The sequence below is a fragment of the Capra hircus genome, chromosome 2 (genome assembly GCF_001704415.2).
Source record: "Capra hircus breed San Clemente chromosome 2, ASM170441v1, whole genome shotgun sequence".
NCBI classification, from domain to species: Eukaryota; Metazoa; Chordata; class Mammalia; order Artiodactyla; family Bovidae; genus Capra; species Capra hircus.
This window is the reverse complement of record NC_030809.1, coordinates 20,691,981-20,709,639: the sequence shown is the minus strand read 5'-3', so window position 1 is coordinate 20,709,639 and position 17,659 is coordinate 20,691,981. Positions and strand designations below refer to the sequence as shown.

Genomic DNA, 17,659 nt, shown 5'->3' with positions numbered 1-17,659 from the left:
CTACAGTCCATAGAGTCACAAGGAGTCGGTCGCAGCTACACACACACACTCATGCCTAATGGTGGATGGAAGGGCACTTTTTGAAGAGATTTGAACTATTAGCAAACAGTGGTGGAGATACAGCTGTGTGTATGTCCTTAAAGAAGGTCCTAAAATCACCATGTACCATGGGCTGGCAGGAAAGATAGCCTGAATCACCTACTGCTACTGTCTTCGCAGCCTCATTTTCCATATCTTGATGCAAATTCCCTTTTGAATATTTTTTCCTAGCAAGAACATTTGCAGATCTTCCTTTGCTAAGAATTCATTATCTGAATTGTTTTTTCATAAAGGACATATAGAGTCATCATGATGTATTCTGTCAGATTTGAGGAGATGTAGTTTGGGAAGCCTTCTATGAGATCTCATATGGCACATAGAAAATGTGATATGGCAGTTTGGAGTGAAATTATTCATCACGGTCATGGAAGCATCAGAATTTTAGTTGATATGAAAACAGAAGTGGCAGTTGCAGATGTAAAAGAAAAATGTTGTTAAAGGAGCGATTATTAAAATAAACTGCTTATTTAGGATTTATTATTTGAAAGAAAAAGGAACTCTCAAACAATATCTACTATTATCCTGGAAACATAAGAACAATGGGACATCTGTAAACTCAATTTAATTTTTAGATAATAATCATGATGAGTCAAAATAGATTAAGGAAGATTTATCCAAAACACTCAATAGAAAAAAAACTTCCTGAAATAGAAAAATGTAGGAAATTGAAAGAAACACAGTCATTCAAAATAATTCTGAAATGGATAATAAATAGCTGTCATTTTATCTTTTATAGTTTAGATAATTAGAAACAATGAAAACTTTATGTAAACACGCACATGAATAAAAACAAAATTACCTTTTATGTGGACAATGATATATCCGATGCCAAGCAGTACTAGATTTTGATATTCAAAAGTAGAAATAATGTATGAGAAAGCTTGAGCCAGGGACTTCTCTGTTGGTCCAGTCAATAAGAATCTGCCTTGCAATGCATGGGGGGCAGGTTCCATCCCTCATCAGTGACCTGAGACACCACGTGCTGGTGGAGCAACTAAGCCTGCTTGCTCCAACTACTAAGCCATGCACATCAAGGAAAGATCCCATGTGCCACAATTAAGACCTGACACAGCCAAATAAATAAGTATTTTTTAAAAAAGAAAGCTTGAATCATCAGTCCCTCACCACTAGCTTTGTGAGCTTTGGTAAGTTACTTAGACTCTCTGATCCTCTGTTTCCTCATTTTCAAACTGGAGGTGAAATGCCTGGCCCATAGTAGATAATCAACAAATAGTGGCTAATAGTAAGGCAATGGCCCCCCACTCCAGTACTCTTGCCTGGAAAGTCCCATGGATGGAGGAGCCTGGTGGGCTGCAGTCCATGGGGTCGCTAAGAGTCGGACATGACTGAGTGACTTCACTTTCACTTTTCACTTTCATGCATTGGAGAAGGCAATGGCAACCCACTCCAGTGTTCTTGCCTGGAGAATCCCAGGGACAGGGGAGCCTCATGGGCTGCCGTCTATGGGGTCACACAGAGTCGGACACGACTGAAGTGACTTAGCAGCAGCAGCAGCAGTAGTTAGAAAAACAGTTCATGTGCATTGAGTGTTTATTGTGTCCCAGGCACTTTCATAAGAGAGGTCTAAATGCATCATCTTACTTGTCAGGTAGATGTCACAGTGATGGTGATACTGAGATCTTGTAAGATCTTAGAGGAGTGACAAAACAATTTTTTAATTTACTAAAATAATACTGAGTTGTAAGAAAGTGAAAGCTGTATCTGAAGGTCTTAGCAGTAGAGAGTCAAATGTTGGGTTAAAGTCTGGGGAATCCTGAGACTGTTTAGCTAATACCCTTCCCTTCTCTGGGTGCTTTGAAAAGTACTCAGCCTCCAGCTCGCCCATGAAGGTACTGCCATTTCAGATGCTGAGATGAGTATGGCCTCATCATCTCTAGATCCTTCCAAGAGCCTGGGTCCCAAGAGAGAGCCTTTGACTGACAGCTTCTGAGTTACATTCTTGCTTCATTAGACTGACTGAGTCGATTAGTGACAATTGATATGCAATTATAATAATGACCATAATAATGTCAAGATAATTAACCATCACAGGTCTACTGCAAGCGCATTGCTCCTATTTGCAGTTTTAGTGATAACTATTACTTCCAGGACTTCTCTCGTTGACTATAGAATGAACTCAATCATGATAGATTCTGAATTCTATATTCTTCATTTAAACCAATGGAAACCACTGAAGTTCTAAAGCACACATTTCCTTATAAAGGCTCAAAGATCCTTCTTTGTAAGAATTTCTAAAACATTAGCATGTTGATAGCATTCTTATTATTAATTTTTGTCAAGGGGTATTTAATATTCTCTATATTTTACATCCACAGTTTACAGCTAAACTTCCCCATGATTCTCCTAATTTTTTCCCCCATTTCATTTGGTCCAGTACACACATTATTATGCTCAGACCCTTTCCCATAACATATATCCTGGGTTGACATCAGCACCCAGGTTGCTTGTGCTTAGTGTCACTCAGTTGTGTCTGGCTCTTTGTGGCCCCATGGAATGTGGCGCACCAGGCTCCTCTGTCCATGGAATTTTCCAAGCAAGAATACTGGAGTGGGTTGCCATTTTGTCCTCCAGGGGGTCTTCCCGACCCAGGGCTCAAACCTACATCTCTTAAATCTCTTGCACTGGCAGGCAGATTGTTTATCACCAAGCCACTTCATACACCAAGAATATTGGACATAATAGCATAAGCTTTTACTTTTCATTCCTTATTATGGATCAAAATAACACCCTGCTCAAATGTTACACAAAATATAAATCACGCTAATGATTGATCCCTTGTAATATTGTTCTCACTTTACCGATTTTTTTGGTGGGGGGGTGTCGGCTGGAATTCTCTTTCATTCATCTCAGTGAAAGAGTTAATTTAGGCAAATTGATAAGCAGTCCAAGCCTAAAGCCCGTTTAAGGAGGAGGTGAGCATTCTTTCTTTTTCACATTCTTTTGCCTTAGACACATAGGCCTCAAAGGCCGCAGTATCTCTCATTCAAGGACACGCTTTTTTTTTTAGCTCAGAACATATGTTATAGGAGAAGACCTGCGTGAGACTTCCACAACCTTGAGCTCTGGGTTAACCTGTTCCTTCTGGCTAATCTCGTGCTGATATTAACCCAGGATGTTATGGGAAAGGGTCTGGGCAAAATTTTCACAGTCTTGAGGTATTTTTTTTCTATTCTCAACAACTAGCAGAAAAGTATATATTTCCCTGCTTAAAACTAGCAAAGTGGGTAATATTTCTTCCCGCTTCTGATGTCTATGTCAGAAGCTTCTTTCTGTCACTATTACTTTAATAACATTTCTACTACACAAAGCTCTGAATGACTGAGACTGTCTTTGGTCCTGGAGTTAAATCTTCTCCTTCTGAGACCATGAATCCAGCAGAACACTGTAAGCTTTCATTTATCATCAGTAGGCCCAATCCCACTCAGATATCAACTCCACAAAGCATTCACTTATCTCTATAGTTTCAGTCAATATGATCTTCCTTTGAAGTCTTAAGTTAATTTAACTAAACTTCACTTAGAGCAGTTAGCTCTATCTGGTTTCACTGAAATGTATGTAGACCCCTCTGCTCCAATACAAGACTAAAAGATCCTAAAGTATGGCATCCAAAAGCAACTTTGAGGTATCAACAGGATTTATATACCAAAAAGTTCACCCATTATCTGTGTATAGTGTGTCTTTGTGACTTTTAATAAACCTACAGAGTTCGGTAACCATCTTCACAAACCAATTTTAAACATTTCTATCACCCCCCCCAATATTTTTACATGTCTATTTACAGAAGTATGAGTCCAAATTAATAGTCTTTTTTAATATAAATATCCAATCTTCCTAGTATTATTTGTTTAAAAGACTATCCTTTGCCTTGGCAATTTGTTGAAAACTAACTGACCACATACAGGTTTATTTAAATTCCATTCCATTGATCTCTATGCCTATTCCTACACCAATAATAACCTGTCTTGATGTTTGTAATGTTACCGAGTCCAAGCTTAATCTGCTCCCTGCTCGACAGGCTAGTGAATCCGAGAGATGAGGTGTTGATGCAAGGAGTATAACTTTATTTGGAAAACTGGCTTACCAAGAAGGTGGCAGACTGATGTCTCAAAGTAACCATCTTATCTGGGTCTGGATGCCAAGTTCTTTTATAAATCAGAGATGGGAGGAGGTGAGGCAACAAGGTAAAGAGGCCATTAATCTTGCAAATATCTCCTAGAATGGCAAGCCTCAGGCAGTGGGATATGTTAATTTCTTCCTTTCTGCCACCTAAGGTGGATAGGGTTCTGAAGTCCACGGGGTCGGAAAGAGTCAGACACTACTGAGCTACTGAGTGACTGAACTGAACTGAATTGACCTAAGCAAGGAGGATAGGGTTCTAGACAAAGTCACTCTAGTTTAACAGTCAGGCGGAGGGGCTGGATTCTCTAAGGTAGGCCACTATGTATGATTCGGCTTCCATGGTAGCTCAGATGGTAAAGAATCTGCCTGTTATGTGGGAGACTTGGGTTCTATCCCTGGGTTGGGAAGATCCCCTGAAGAAGGAAATGGCAACCTGCTCCAATATTCTTGCCTGGAAAATTCCATGGACAGAGGAGCCTGATAGGCTACAGCCCACGGGGTCACAAAGAGTCAGCCATGATTGAGCAACTAACATACATACATATAATAACAAAAGCAAGTCAAAGAAACAGTTGCAAGGTGGAGTCAGAATTGGATTGTCCCTGCAACAGTTACTTTAGAGTACATTTTGAGTAGTGTCATTCCTCTAATTTTGTTCTTTTTCAAAGTTGTTTTGGCTATTATAGATGTTTTATTCTATATTATAAAAATCAGCTTGTCCAATTTCTATCCAAAAAATCCTAAGAATTTGAGAGATTATGTTGATTCTATTATCAATTTAGAACTGCCATCTTAACAATATTACAATTTGGGTCCATAAGTATGGAATATCAATTTCTCTCAGCCATTTTAAGTAGTTTTCAGTGTATGAATCGTCATCTCTTTTGTTAGATTTATTTCCAAGCATTTTATTCTTTGTGATGCTATTTGTAATGAAATGTGAAATGAAATATTTCTTGCCTTATAGGTAAAGAAGGATGTCACAGCCAGGAGGGATTCCAGCCTTTAAAATACAAATTTCTTAGCCCAGGAAACAATATTGGTTATTAGACAGGCACCAACTGCAACCTAGGCAGCATGTTAAAAAGCAGAGACATTACTTTACCAACAAAGGTCCATTTAGTCAAAGCTATGGTTTTTCCACTAGTCATGTATGCATGTGAGAGTTGGACTATAAAGAAAGCGGAGTGCCAAAGAATTAATGCTATTGAACTGTGGTGTTGGAGAAGATTCTTGAGAGTTCCTTGGACTGCAAGGAGATCCAACCAGTCAATCGTAAAGGAAATCAGTCCTGAATATTCATTGGAAGCTGAAGCTGAAACTCCAATACTTTGGCCACCTGATGTGAAGAACCGACTCATCTGAAAAGATCCTGATGCTGGGAAAGATGGAAGGCAGGAGGAGAAAGGGATGGCAGAGGATGAGATGGTTGGATGGCATCACTGACACAATGGACACGAGTTTGAGTGAACTCCAGTAGTTGGTAATGGACAGGGAAGCCTGGCGTGCTGCTGTCCATGGGGTTGCAAAGAGTCGGACACGACTGAGTGACTGAACTGAACTGAACTGCTTCTCAGGTAAGCTCTGAGGAGCTGGGGGTAGGGGGTGGATGTTAGAAAGTGGAAGAGGCAGCCATCAGCCACATCTGCAACCCCTTAAGGAGAAGGAAGGATTAAGGAAGAGAAAGCTGAAAAGCAGGATTTGGCTCCAGATAGATGAGAAGACTCCTGAGAGTTCCTTGGACAGCAGGAAGCTCAAACCAGTCAACCTTAAATCAACCCTGAATACTCATTGAAAAGACTGATGCTGAAGCTTCAATATTTTGGCCACCTGATGCCAACAGCCAACTCACTGGGAAAGACCCTGATGCTGGGAAAGATTGAAGGCAGGAGGAGAAGGAGATGACAGAGGATGAGATGGTTGGATTGCATCACCAACACAATGGACATGAACTTGGGCAAACTCCAGGATATGGTGAGGACAGGGAAGCTTAGCGTGGTGCAGTCCAAGGGGTTGTGTAGAGTCTGATACAACTTGGCAACTGAACAATGAACAGGTGAGATGCATATGAAAGAAATGATTTTAGTAAGCTTGGATGCTTACATCTTCCCATATATAAAAGAGTGCTAAATCCCTTAAAGCACTATATCTGGTTTTCCTTAATTAACAATAACCTTTTAATAATCAGATTACCTGCCCCTTGCTGCAAAACTTCTATATAGCCTGACTCCTCCCCCAGCCTCCTGCAAAACAGTTCTCTCGGGGTCACCTGAGATGACATCTCCTGAGTTTGAAATCCTCATGAATCCCATGCAATAAACCTAACTCAACTTTTAGGCCGCATGTATTCTTTCAGTTGACAGAAATTATCTTATTTTTGGACTTTTAACTTATATTAGAGATATATTTTTAAAAATTTTGATCTTATATTCAAAGACTGTGCTAAACTCATTTATTAATTCTAGTAGTGTTTATATGTGTATACCCCATTGTTTTTGTGGCCTGGAGTATATATTTTAAAAGAACATAAACTCTGTTGTCACTAAGTTCAGAGGTCTATAGATACCTGTTGGGTTGATAGTGTTGTTCAAGGCTTCTATAGCCTTAGTGGTTACCTGTCTAGTTGATCTACCCATATTGAGACTATGATATTAAATTATCAAGTTATTGTCTATTTCTACATTCACACCAATATTTGCTTCATGTATTTAGGACTGTTTTGGGTGCGTGTACATTTCTAATTGTTACAGTTTCTTGATGCATTGACCATTTTATTATGAAATGTCTGTTTCTAGAAATACTTGTCTTAAAGTCATTTTGTCTGTCATTATTATTGCCACTGCAAATCTCCTATGGTTGCCATTTGCAGGGCCTATCACTCTTAAGTATTGTTGTTAGTCTTTTTGTCATAATACATGATGCAATTTTGTACTTAAAGTTGTTCTTAATTTTCAAGTTTCACAATAATTAAGCTATAAATTCTTTGATGAGTTTCACACACCTTTCCCTGCAGTGCTGGGTGTAATAAATACTTGATCCATTAAAAGCAATCAGATAACACACAAGTTCATCTTTAAACAAAATAACCCAGTTGTGTTATTTGCTAACAGTGCTGTTTGGTGCTTTGTCACCTTCAGTCCAGGTTTTAAAACCTGAGAATGCACTTACCTGCCCTCCTGCAGTTCCAATCCTAGACTTATAAACTGTACAAAGATTGTTACCACAACTCCTCTGTATTCAAGAATCACATTTTAGGAACACTCATTTAAGTCAGATAGCTTAATCCTAGGCATTACTGCTCTCATGAAAAACTTTTATAAAGAAAATTGGGACTCCCCTGGTGGTCCAGTGGCTAAGACTTCATGCTCCCATTGCAGGGGGCCCAGGTCCAATACCTTGTCAGGGAACTAGGTCCCACATGTTGCAACTAAGACTTTGCATGCCACAACAAGGGTCGAAGACCCTGCAGGCTGCAACTAAGTCCCAGTACAGCCACATAAATAAATATTAAAAAAAACTGTCCAGACCATTACATAGATCTCTGATATTATTCATAATGTGCAGAATACTGCTTATTCTCATAATTATGAGTACACTTGAACTTTAGGAATCATTATCTTACAAGGTAATTTGTAATTGTATAACTTGTGCTAAACGACCTTTTCAAGTATTGATTCTTTGATATTTTGAAACCTTGCCTCAGAAAAAAGATCTTGCTGACTGCCACATATGGTAATGTTAAAGATATTACAATTATTATCCAAGTGATCTGTTTGTCAATTTAAATAGGGTCTGAGTTTGATACATGTTGATGTCAATGGGCTTTAAAAAACTTCTGTCTGCTCAAGGAATCCTATAGGACAAAATAAGGTCATTTTTTAAAAGGCTAGACTTTTTCTGTACTCTTAAATGGCTATGAAATTGTTCAATGATAATACTTGGAATGGAATACAATTGCCTAAGTATACTTCTAACCCCCATATATAATGACATTTTAATGAGATTATTGCATTGAGCCTCTTTGACTTGTGGCTTCCTGAAAACCACCTATGTATTTGATATGTAATAAAAGGCCAATAAAAATTATGCGATTATAGAAAGGTGCAAACAGCGGTAGAAAATGGAAGCTAAGGATTAGTATTAACTAAATTGATGCTCATGATCATGGATCAGGAATAAAAGGGAATGCTTTCTTTTTGAGAAATTACCTTTATTTTTTCTAAGGAAATAAGAAGAAGGCGACGACAGAGGATGAGATGCCTGGATGGCATCACCCACTCAATGGACATGAGTTTGAGCAAGCTCGGAGAGTTGGTGATGGACAGGGGAGCCTGGCGTCCTTCAGTCCATGGGGTTACAAAGAGTCGGACACCAGTGAGCGACTGAACTGATACAAAAATATTCCTACTGGCAATTCACCTTCACCCGTCAGCTGAATTTCTATTTGGAGAAACGCAGCTTCTCCTTGTCAGCCAAACTTTCTAATCAGCATATTGTTTTCATAAGGAATAACTTGCAAGGCTCAAGGAACATACTTGCAAATTGCCAAGATTCTTCTTTATCACTTGAAAGTCTGTTATACACCCTGCACGTGAGCTAAATCTTCATTTAAATTCAAAACTCCAAAATAAACATTTCCATGAAGCATTCTTGCAATACATAATAACAAACGATAATCAAAAGGCTTCTGATTTAGGCAGTTTTTAAGTAGACTATCTAAACACAGCTGCTACAACTTCCAATAAATACAGGGCAACATAGAACCACCTGCTCTTGGTTTCTTCCTTGGAAAACACGTTATCGTCCCCTTAGCTATTATATTGCATGAAATACAGCATTTAACCTGACTCCTACAACCGAACATAAAACTTGCTCCAGGGCAGAAACGGATCCATAATCAAAACAGCATCAAATGATACATTAACAAAAATTACTTAACACCTAAAGCCTTAAAATGGCAAATGAACTTCGAAATGTAGCCTCAAACGGAAGCTCTAGGGAGTGAAATGTACACCCACAATCTTTTGTTAGCTTGCTCTGTAACCACGGGTTCCGCCCTGAGATAGGTGGTGGGCTGCTCTTTGGCGTCTGATAACTCATGAACAGGGGTCTCCTCCGCCATCCAGTCCGCGTGTGTTACTCTTCCACGCTGCGGGTTCTGGGCCCGTGGGAGGACTCCGCTCGGAAGGGCAGTTTCTCAGCCCCGATCGGGCCTACTCCATCCCACGTCCAGGTACTCGAATGCAGGCCATTCACTTGCTTTACGCATGACGGGCAGCCAACAGTTTCTTATGGCAGAAGGAATATTATCATCTAGGTGTCACTCGGAGCTTGGAGGACGAGTCGCAGGTACAAACCCTCCATACTATGCTCCGCCGCAGCCCTTTCCCTGTCGCGTCCTAGGAGCATCCTCCAAACCACTTACACAGCTCGCGGTCCAGCGGGGAAACCTGCGAGGACGAGCGCGCACGTGCGCGCAACTGAGCATGCGCCGTGGCTGGCCCGCTGTGCTAAGGCAGTAGGAGCGGTGTCGCAAAGTCAACCACTCTCTTTCCCCGCCCCCAGGCCGCCGGGACCTTGAGCGTCCGGGAGCCGGCGCCCGTGCGTGATGACGTATTTGCTCGCGAAGACGTGGGGACGCAGGCGGGCCGTAAGAGAGCGTGAGTTTCCGCGTCTGTTCGTCGCCGCTCTGGTAGTTCAGTCGGGGCCGCGGGCGCCGCCGGCTGTGGGGCTAGGGCTGCGGGCGGCTGTCGGCGCTTCCTTGAGATCCGAACTGGGGCGGGGTTGGAGGTCCAGCCTCCGCATCCAGGGATCTCTCGGCCGGTCCGAGAATGGGGATTTCCCGGAGCAACTCTATCTGAGGGTCTAAGCGTCTTCACCCTAGTCTCTGCTTGAGGCCGATCGCCCCGGGAAGGACGGACAGAGGCGCTGGGAATCGTTGGTTTCGGGGAGACGGGGTGGTTACAGGATCCCTTATGAAAGCGGGAAGTTTAAAGTGGTGTTGCATCAGCAGTGGCTTGTGGTTTCAGTTTCTCTTGTAAAGAGGAACTCTTTCTCTGCACCTGTGTATGGCAAACACAATCCTAACCTGTGTATTTCCCTTAATAGGGGACAGGAAGTAAACTAAGTGTACACAACCCTTTTATGTCCAGGCCTCATAAACCCATTCAAAAACGGATCCTATGCGTGTATGTTTTTCTAAACTAAGCATAAGCTCTCTTGAAGACTCAGGGTTACCAGCACAATAAATTATTGCGTAGTCATGACTGAGTCATCGAGACGGGTAGGCCCTTTTGCAGTCACAGCTGGACTTTGTGGCTTTTTTGTTTTTGTTGTTGTTGTTGTTGTTCTTTGAAATTACTTGTTAAAAATCTGTCTGATGTCTCACATTTATATGACACACTTTTCTGGTTCTAATAACTTAAATCTAAAGCTTCTACTAATTTGCTGCTGGTGTGGCAAGGGTTGGGGAAACAAGTCATCTTAGAAGAATGCAGTGCGTTGCGTTCCAAAGTTGTCTCAGGATTACCGGCATCAACAACACCTGGCAGCTTGTTGGAACTGCAAAGTGAAGAGTCTTACCCCAAACTCCATGTATCAGAAATCTGTTTTAAGGAGATTGCCAGTTGATCCCAGTACACCTGGGTTCTACAGTTTGAGAAATGCTGGCAGGAGTGATAAAGAGCAGCCAAGCCATTGTGGAGTCACAGAATGGAATCTGAATCCAGGTGAAGCCTTTCCTAGGTGTAGGACCTTGGACTAGTTATAGATAACTTCATAGGGCTGTGGGTATTCTATGAAAATTCAGGAAAAATGTTTTAACACAGATGGGAAACAGATGAGATGTTATTAATTCGTTAGAATGAGATGTTAAGTAATTTGCCTAAAATAAGTACATAGATTGTGCTAGAAGGATTCTTTGATTTTGATGTGAGTTGTAGTGCATGAATATTCTGCCTCTGCTGCTCCTTAGAGAGCGTTTTGTTTATGGATTCTCACTGTGTTGTATACAGCTGAGGTTGTCCAGTGTAGGATATTCAGTTAATACCTATGCTGTGGTGTTTTTAAGAGCCACATTAGTAATTGTGTTAAAGAGTAGTTTTTAATTCTTTGGCCTTTTGGTCTTTCCCATGTAATTGTACCTTCTTTTGACCCAGAACTTGTTAAAAAAAAAGGTAAAGTGGATAACTGACCATAGACCAGCCTCAGCCTTAGAGTTGAGAAGTATTACAGAGCAGTGACTTGGAAATAAGAGGCAAGACTGAAGATGTTTCTCTCCTTATCTTTTTTTTCCCTCGTGTCATACAGCTCCACAATATTAGCAGCGAAGGCCTCATCCTATCTACTTATCTCTGTTCTCTGGAAGCATCATAGGAATTAAGTTAAGATATGCCCTCCATCCACTGTTTTGACCAAACGTCAGTTGCAGTGTTTGCTTACAACTTTTTCCTTCCCTTTTCAGGGTGTCAGTGTTGGGGGTATATCGAGAAATATTCAGGACTTGAAGCAGCTGCCCTAAAGCCTAGACTCAACTGTGATGTTGAGAAGAGTGCCACACTGTGGCTGAGACTACATGTCACTTTGATTAGTCTTCTGCTCCTAAGTCGGCGCTGTGGTTCCTGGGTATTGTGGTGAGTTTTCAGATAAACAGGAATCAGCATAGGTTTCAGCTCCTATAAGTAGTTTTGTTAATATTGCTACTAACTTAACACTGTCCGACCATGAAGTGTTCACTTTTCACAAAGGCCCATTTTTCTTGTCGTCTGTGTCTGAGAGGCAGATCTCTGTGGTTGGGGTCAGGCAGACCCCGCTTTGAACACCACTTCTTGTTACATACTGATCATGTCGAGTAGACAAGTTAATATCTTCCCAGTATTCATTTCGTCTCCTATAGAATGGGAGTCATGGTGTGGACTACTTTAGGACGTTGAATAAAATCAAGTGCAAAACACGTCTGTTACACTGAGAGGCTCAGGTAGCTGGTAAACATTGGACAAGGGAGAAAAGGTAGTTATCACCTCAAATCTAGCTTGATCTCATTTATTGCCTCGTAATATTTTTATAAATGAGGTGATTCTGTTAATTACCTAACTGCACTGCTTTTTTCTTTTTTAAAGCAAAATGCTGAGGAGTCAAAGCTTTCATATTATTATGTATGAGAGAAAGCAAACACTTGGAGCAAGTTACAACTCTAAACCCAGTGGAAGAACACCATTTTCAGGTCTATCACTGTAACCGAGCAACTTTCCTGCATTGTTCTGTGTGTGTACTAAAAGGACAAGGTCAGGATATTTAAGTATCTTCAGTTAACAGGAATAGCTAGAGGAAGGGGCTCTTGTCACAGGAGATGAGACTTCACTGAATACGTGCACCAAAGAATAAGAAAATGCTGTCAGCTCTGAAATCGTTATTTTGGAATATGGACGCTTAATGGTAGCAAAGTGAAAAGTTTTGTGTTCCATTTTTTAAAATACCAAAATCTCTTGTATTTCTGTGTATATTACATATGAATATGTGAGCACGGAAGATTTCATTACTAGGTCGTAATTTTGTTTACTTGGCAGTGTATGATAATGTGGGAGTGGGGACAGATAATCCATGCATTATACATGTATTTGTAAAAATTCTTTTAAAAGCTATTACAGGGATAGAAGCCCCTTAAAAAGATCACCTTTTGTGCTGCAGTTCCAGTCAGTCATCTAAGCAGGGGACCTCAGATTTTTGTAGCAGGGGAAACTGTTTAGCAACATCTTGTAAAGCTCAGGAGCTGAGAGGCTTTGAGAGAGCTTAAAGGGCTTATCCTGAACCTCCTGCAGTGACCCTCCGTGGAAGCTGAGTCAGAAGGTGTGAAACTCCTCATCTTGGTGTGGAAATCCTCAGGAGAGGAGCTGTACTGTACTCAAGAAGTCTGGGCGCTGAGAATTCCTGAGTGGGATTCATAAACATGTTCTAAAAACAACTTCCAGGATTTTCAGCAATGTCAAACATGCCATACATATGCTTCTCTTGCAGAGTGGCTATTAGAAAAGAAAAATCCAAACTTCAGCGTGATTAATACAAAAATAGGAATCTAGGCACATTTTTTGAGAAATCATCTGAGGTTTTTTTTTTTTTATTTTTTATAATCACTAAGCTTGTGACATCTGTTAGCACATATAAAACTATTTAATATTTTAACTGGCTGTTGTTTAGCGTTATAAGTGACTCAAGGAAAAAGAAACAAGGAGTCAGTGGAAATACATTACTTGTGTTTACTGTCCTTTGGTTTTCTGTTGTATGAAAACAGCTGGTTTGCATTTATATGGTAGAAGGTTTTTCTTAAAGAGTTAATTTCCAGTTAAGGGTGAGCTTTCATAAGAAAAATATCTCAAATGCTAAGTATTTGTTAGATTGTTATTAATAGGGGTAGTTGTATTATCACATTGTCCTTTTTCACACATTGAGGAGGGTTTCCTGGTGACAGCTGGGGTGTGGGGGAGGGGGAGTCACTTTCAATCAACCAGCTGCTCTGTGCAACATCATGATGGTGATATTTCAAAGCCCGTGGATAATTTTGGCTGTATTCAGAACAGAAAATGTATCAAATTTCTGGGAAGCAATAGAGAGTGTGCAAGCGCCCTTGGGGATCTAGCTGGTAGCCAGCTAACTTGCATTCAGGTTTGCGTGTTGGTGTTATTTACTACCTCCTCTTTTGGACATTGTTACATGGATATCATAATTATAAAGCAATAAAGTCTAGTTCCATGGGGGCAGAAGGCCCATTACTTTATGGAGAGGAAGGGAGAATGGAAAACAAACTTTGGGGATGTGCTATGTGCCTTTACACGACAGGCTATTGGATTTCTTCTTTCTGATGATGCCAGAAAGTAAGTGGAATTTTCCTCATCCATGGATAAAGAAACTGAAGCTCAGCAGGATTGATTATGTGATCTGCCCAAAGCCACATACTTACTAAAGCGTCTAGATTTGACCCTGAATCTGGCTTTAACCCCAGGAATGCTGTTACTACACCAATGGCTGTTTCTCGATGGTGTTCAGTTGCTTGTGCATTTTTTAAATCCAGAGTCACAATATCAGGATAGTTATGAATGAAATTTAGATACAGATGACAATGACTTCAGTTTTATATAAATAATATATAAGGCTGTGTGTGTGTTTCCCTTCAACAAAGTCTTTTGGGCAACACTGTGAAAGAAATTTTGCTACCGTTTTTTAATGTTACAAATACAAGACATTTGCAGTGATGTATATTGTAATGAATCAGTTGTGATGCTGACTTTAAACAGATGTAGGAATAAACATTGTGCCTGCTGCCCAGGTAGTAGAAGTTCCTACACGCCAGAGTCTTCAGGTCTTTCTCTTTCCAAGGAATGTTCATTTTGTATTAGTAAGGGACCTTTCTGCTTTCTAAACATTCACCCTGTAGCTGTTACATCCACCGAATGATGACTTAAAATTTCATCCATTTCTCTTTGTGGAATGGATCCACTGATTTGACTCTGAGTGTCCTGGACATTTCATCTCCCTTGGCGTTGCCCACAGGATAATACTTGCTCCAGGACTTACTTTCTTTCTTTCCTCCCATACCCCATAAAGTGTTAGTTGCTCAGTTGTGTCTGACTCTTTGCGACTCCGTGGATTGGGGATTGTAGCCTTCAGGATCCTCTGTCCATGAGATTTCCCAGGTAAGAATACTGGGGTGGGTAGCCACTCTCTTCTCCAGGGCATCTTTCCAAACCAGGGATTGAACTGGGGTCTCCTGCATTGCAGGCAGATTCTTTACAGAGCCATAGAAAAGTCCACATCCTATACCGAATTTTATAACTTACCTTTGCTATTTTCCAAATACTTAATGCATCTTTATTTGAAGACCTGTTACAGTTCTTTATCACACTGTAATGTTGCTGTTTGTCTGTTTCTCTCTCAAGACTGTGGTTGTCTATAAGGACAGTGCTTGTCTTTTAGTAGATGCTCGGATTTTTCTTAAATGATGGAATATAGATGAAGATATATTGACTTACATGCTTAATGCTTTTATTGCTGTAGTTTTGTGTTCATTGGTTTTCTTCTCTCGGTTCATGATTAGAGAAATATGGATATTTAGGTCTGTTAATGAAGTGCATTGTGGTGGAAAGGAGGGTTAAACCTTTCCACAGAAAAGCATGCAGGAGACCTCTGTGTTCCTTTCTGAAAGCTATGAAATTTAAGTCTCTTACCCCCCTTTTCCTTCCTTCTCGCTCTTCCTCCTCTCCTTTCTCCCTCCTTTCCTCCCATGAATCTGAATAATTCATTGTCCTAAAGTTCTAGCAAGAAGTTTCTATCACCTGGTAACATTTTATTAGGTGTATAGACTAGTATTACTTTCAGTGCAGAACAAAGGGAGTACATCACTTCAGTAATTAGAAGTTTTCCTGAAAAACCATCAATTTTGTATAAGTAGAAGCCACATTTAAGACAATCAATTCTTTCTTTTGAAATAACATTCTTCATTTAGTGTCCAAATTTATGCACCAAGTGTATGGCATTGAGAGGGCTTTGCCTTGTGTATGCAGAAGCTGCTCTTGTGCTCACCTCCTCAGCTCTGAGCACACCTCTTTCTTTGGGAGTGGCTTGTGTATGGCCAACCTTTGGGATGCTGCTTATATACCCTCCAAGTTGCGTTTCTCCTGTCAGCTAGAGTGTTGTATGGACTCAAAAAATGAGAGTTGGTAATGCTTGATAGATATTAGGATCTGCTGCTCGCCCTTGGCAAATGCCCTAATATCTGGGTAGGGTTCTTCGACTGTGAAAACAGAAGTTAACTAAGTTACCTTGATAACTTGTTCAAGAAAGTGAAAGTTGCTCAGTCGTGTTCAACTCTTAGTGACCTCATAGACTATACAGTCCATGGAATTCTCCAGGTCAGAATACTGAAGAGGGTAGCCATTCTCTTCTCCAGGGGATGTTTCCAACCCCTGGGTCAAACCCAGATCTCCCACATTGCAGGCAGATTCACCAGTTGAGCCACAAGGGAAGCCCAACTTATTCAAGAACAGGAGATTTAATGGAAATATATAAAGAAGCTCAGAAAATCTACAGAAAAGCCAAAACCACAGGACAGCAGCCAGGTAAGTGCTCAAGGCTTGAGTAGACTTGGGTGAAGTGAAGTGAAGTCAAGTCGCTCAGTCGTGTCCGACTCTTTGCAACCCCACGGACTATAGCCCACCAGGCTCCTCTGTCCATGGGATTCTCCAGGCAAGAATACTGGAGTGGGTTGCCATTTCCTTCTCCAGAGTAGACTTGGGTAGATCTGGAAAATTCTTTAATGTTCTGAACATCAGATCCAGAAGCTGTTAGTATCTGTGCACAAGTTTTAGATTCCAGGAGGAGAGCTGTTCTTCCAGTTTTGGTCAGTGTCACCCTCGAATCCATGTAGGAAATGCACCCTTGATTTGTGGTCCTTCCAGGACCACATCCAATGGGAGTGAGAGCCGTCTCTCACCTGTTATTGAAAGAACGAAAGTGATGCTGGCCAGACAGCAAAGCAAAACCAAAAAAACCCAGGCTGTCTCCACCGCCTGGTAATTAGCCGACGTCCTGTGTGCTTGAGGAACATGAACATTGCTGATGTCTGGCGTGCCATTCCCCTCTTGACTTGTTCCTGTGCTGGGAGGATTTCAGTTCCGTAAATAATTCACCAGCAGTTCTTACATGCGTTAGTTTAAATGGGGTTAGGGCTCTCACCTTTTCATGACTTTAGGTAAAGAAATCCGGTGTGGAGTAAGAGTGAGTGTGGAATTCCCTAAATCCTCTTGAACGGAGTAATGGTGGACTGCTGGCATTGCTGCTCCCTGAGCGCCTCCCGGTTGAAGGACCCACGTCTGAAGGGCTGTCAGTTGGAGAACTTTAATGAGCCCTCATTACACTAAAACTTGTAGTCTGTGAGAGAAGGAACCGGCTTATGATTGATACTGGAAATCATAAGTGATGATGGATCAGAATTGGAGTTGGCACTAATTCACCTCACGATGGAGCACAAGTCAAGATTATATACAAAATCCAGTATTTCATTTTTCATATATAAAGATCATCTAATCAAGAGTATAACACTCTAAAAAGGGGGGGAAATTAAACTTTTGCCATCTGACTTTTTTAATCCTAAAATGGAGGCTCATTAAATCCTCAAATGTAGTGATTACGATCATCTTGACAAAAACTCTGGTTTGAAATTTTATTGTTAAATTTATTAAAAAATATTTTTTTTGTTTTGTGGTGCCTTCCACATAGCCCATCATGTTGTTTTTTAAAAAAGTGTATAATTGTATCACACAATACAGTATAAAAATGAAGGCTCATAGGTAGCCCAGAAAAAGGCTATTTGGTTACTAAGTTATAAAATCAAGCTTTTTAGAGTTTTTAATCTTAAACCTTATTTTATGTG

The 17,659-nt window shown here is 40.7% G+C and overlaps 1 protein-coding gene across 5 annotated transcripts in view; it reads left to right on the top strand.

Moving 5' to 3' along the window:
* The window catches only part of RHBDD1 (rhomboid domain containing 1), a 137,726-nt gene continuing 129,714 nt past the window's right edge, over positions 9,648-17,659 (top strand). The window contains exons 1-2 of one of the 5 annotated variants that reach the window (XM_005676626.3): positions 9,648-9,899; positions 11,702-11,870. The gene's annotated coding sequence lies outside the window, so the exon portion shown is untranslated. The other 4 variants (XM_005676623.3, XM_013973035.2, XM_005676624.3 and 1 more) reach the window with 4 other exon arrangements.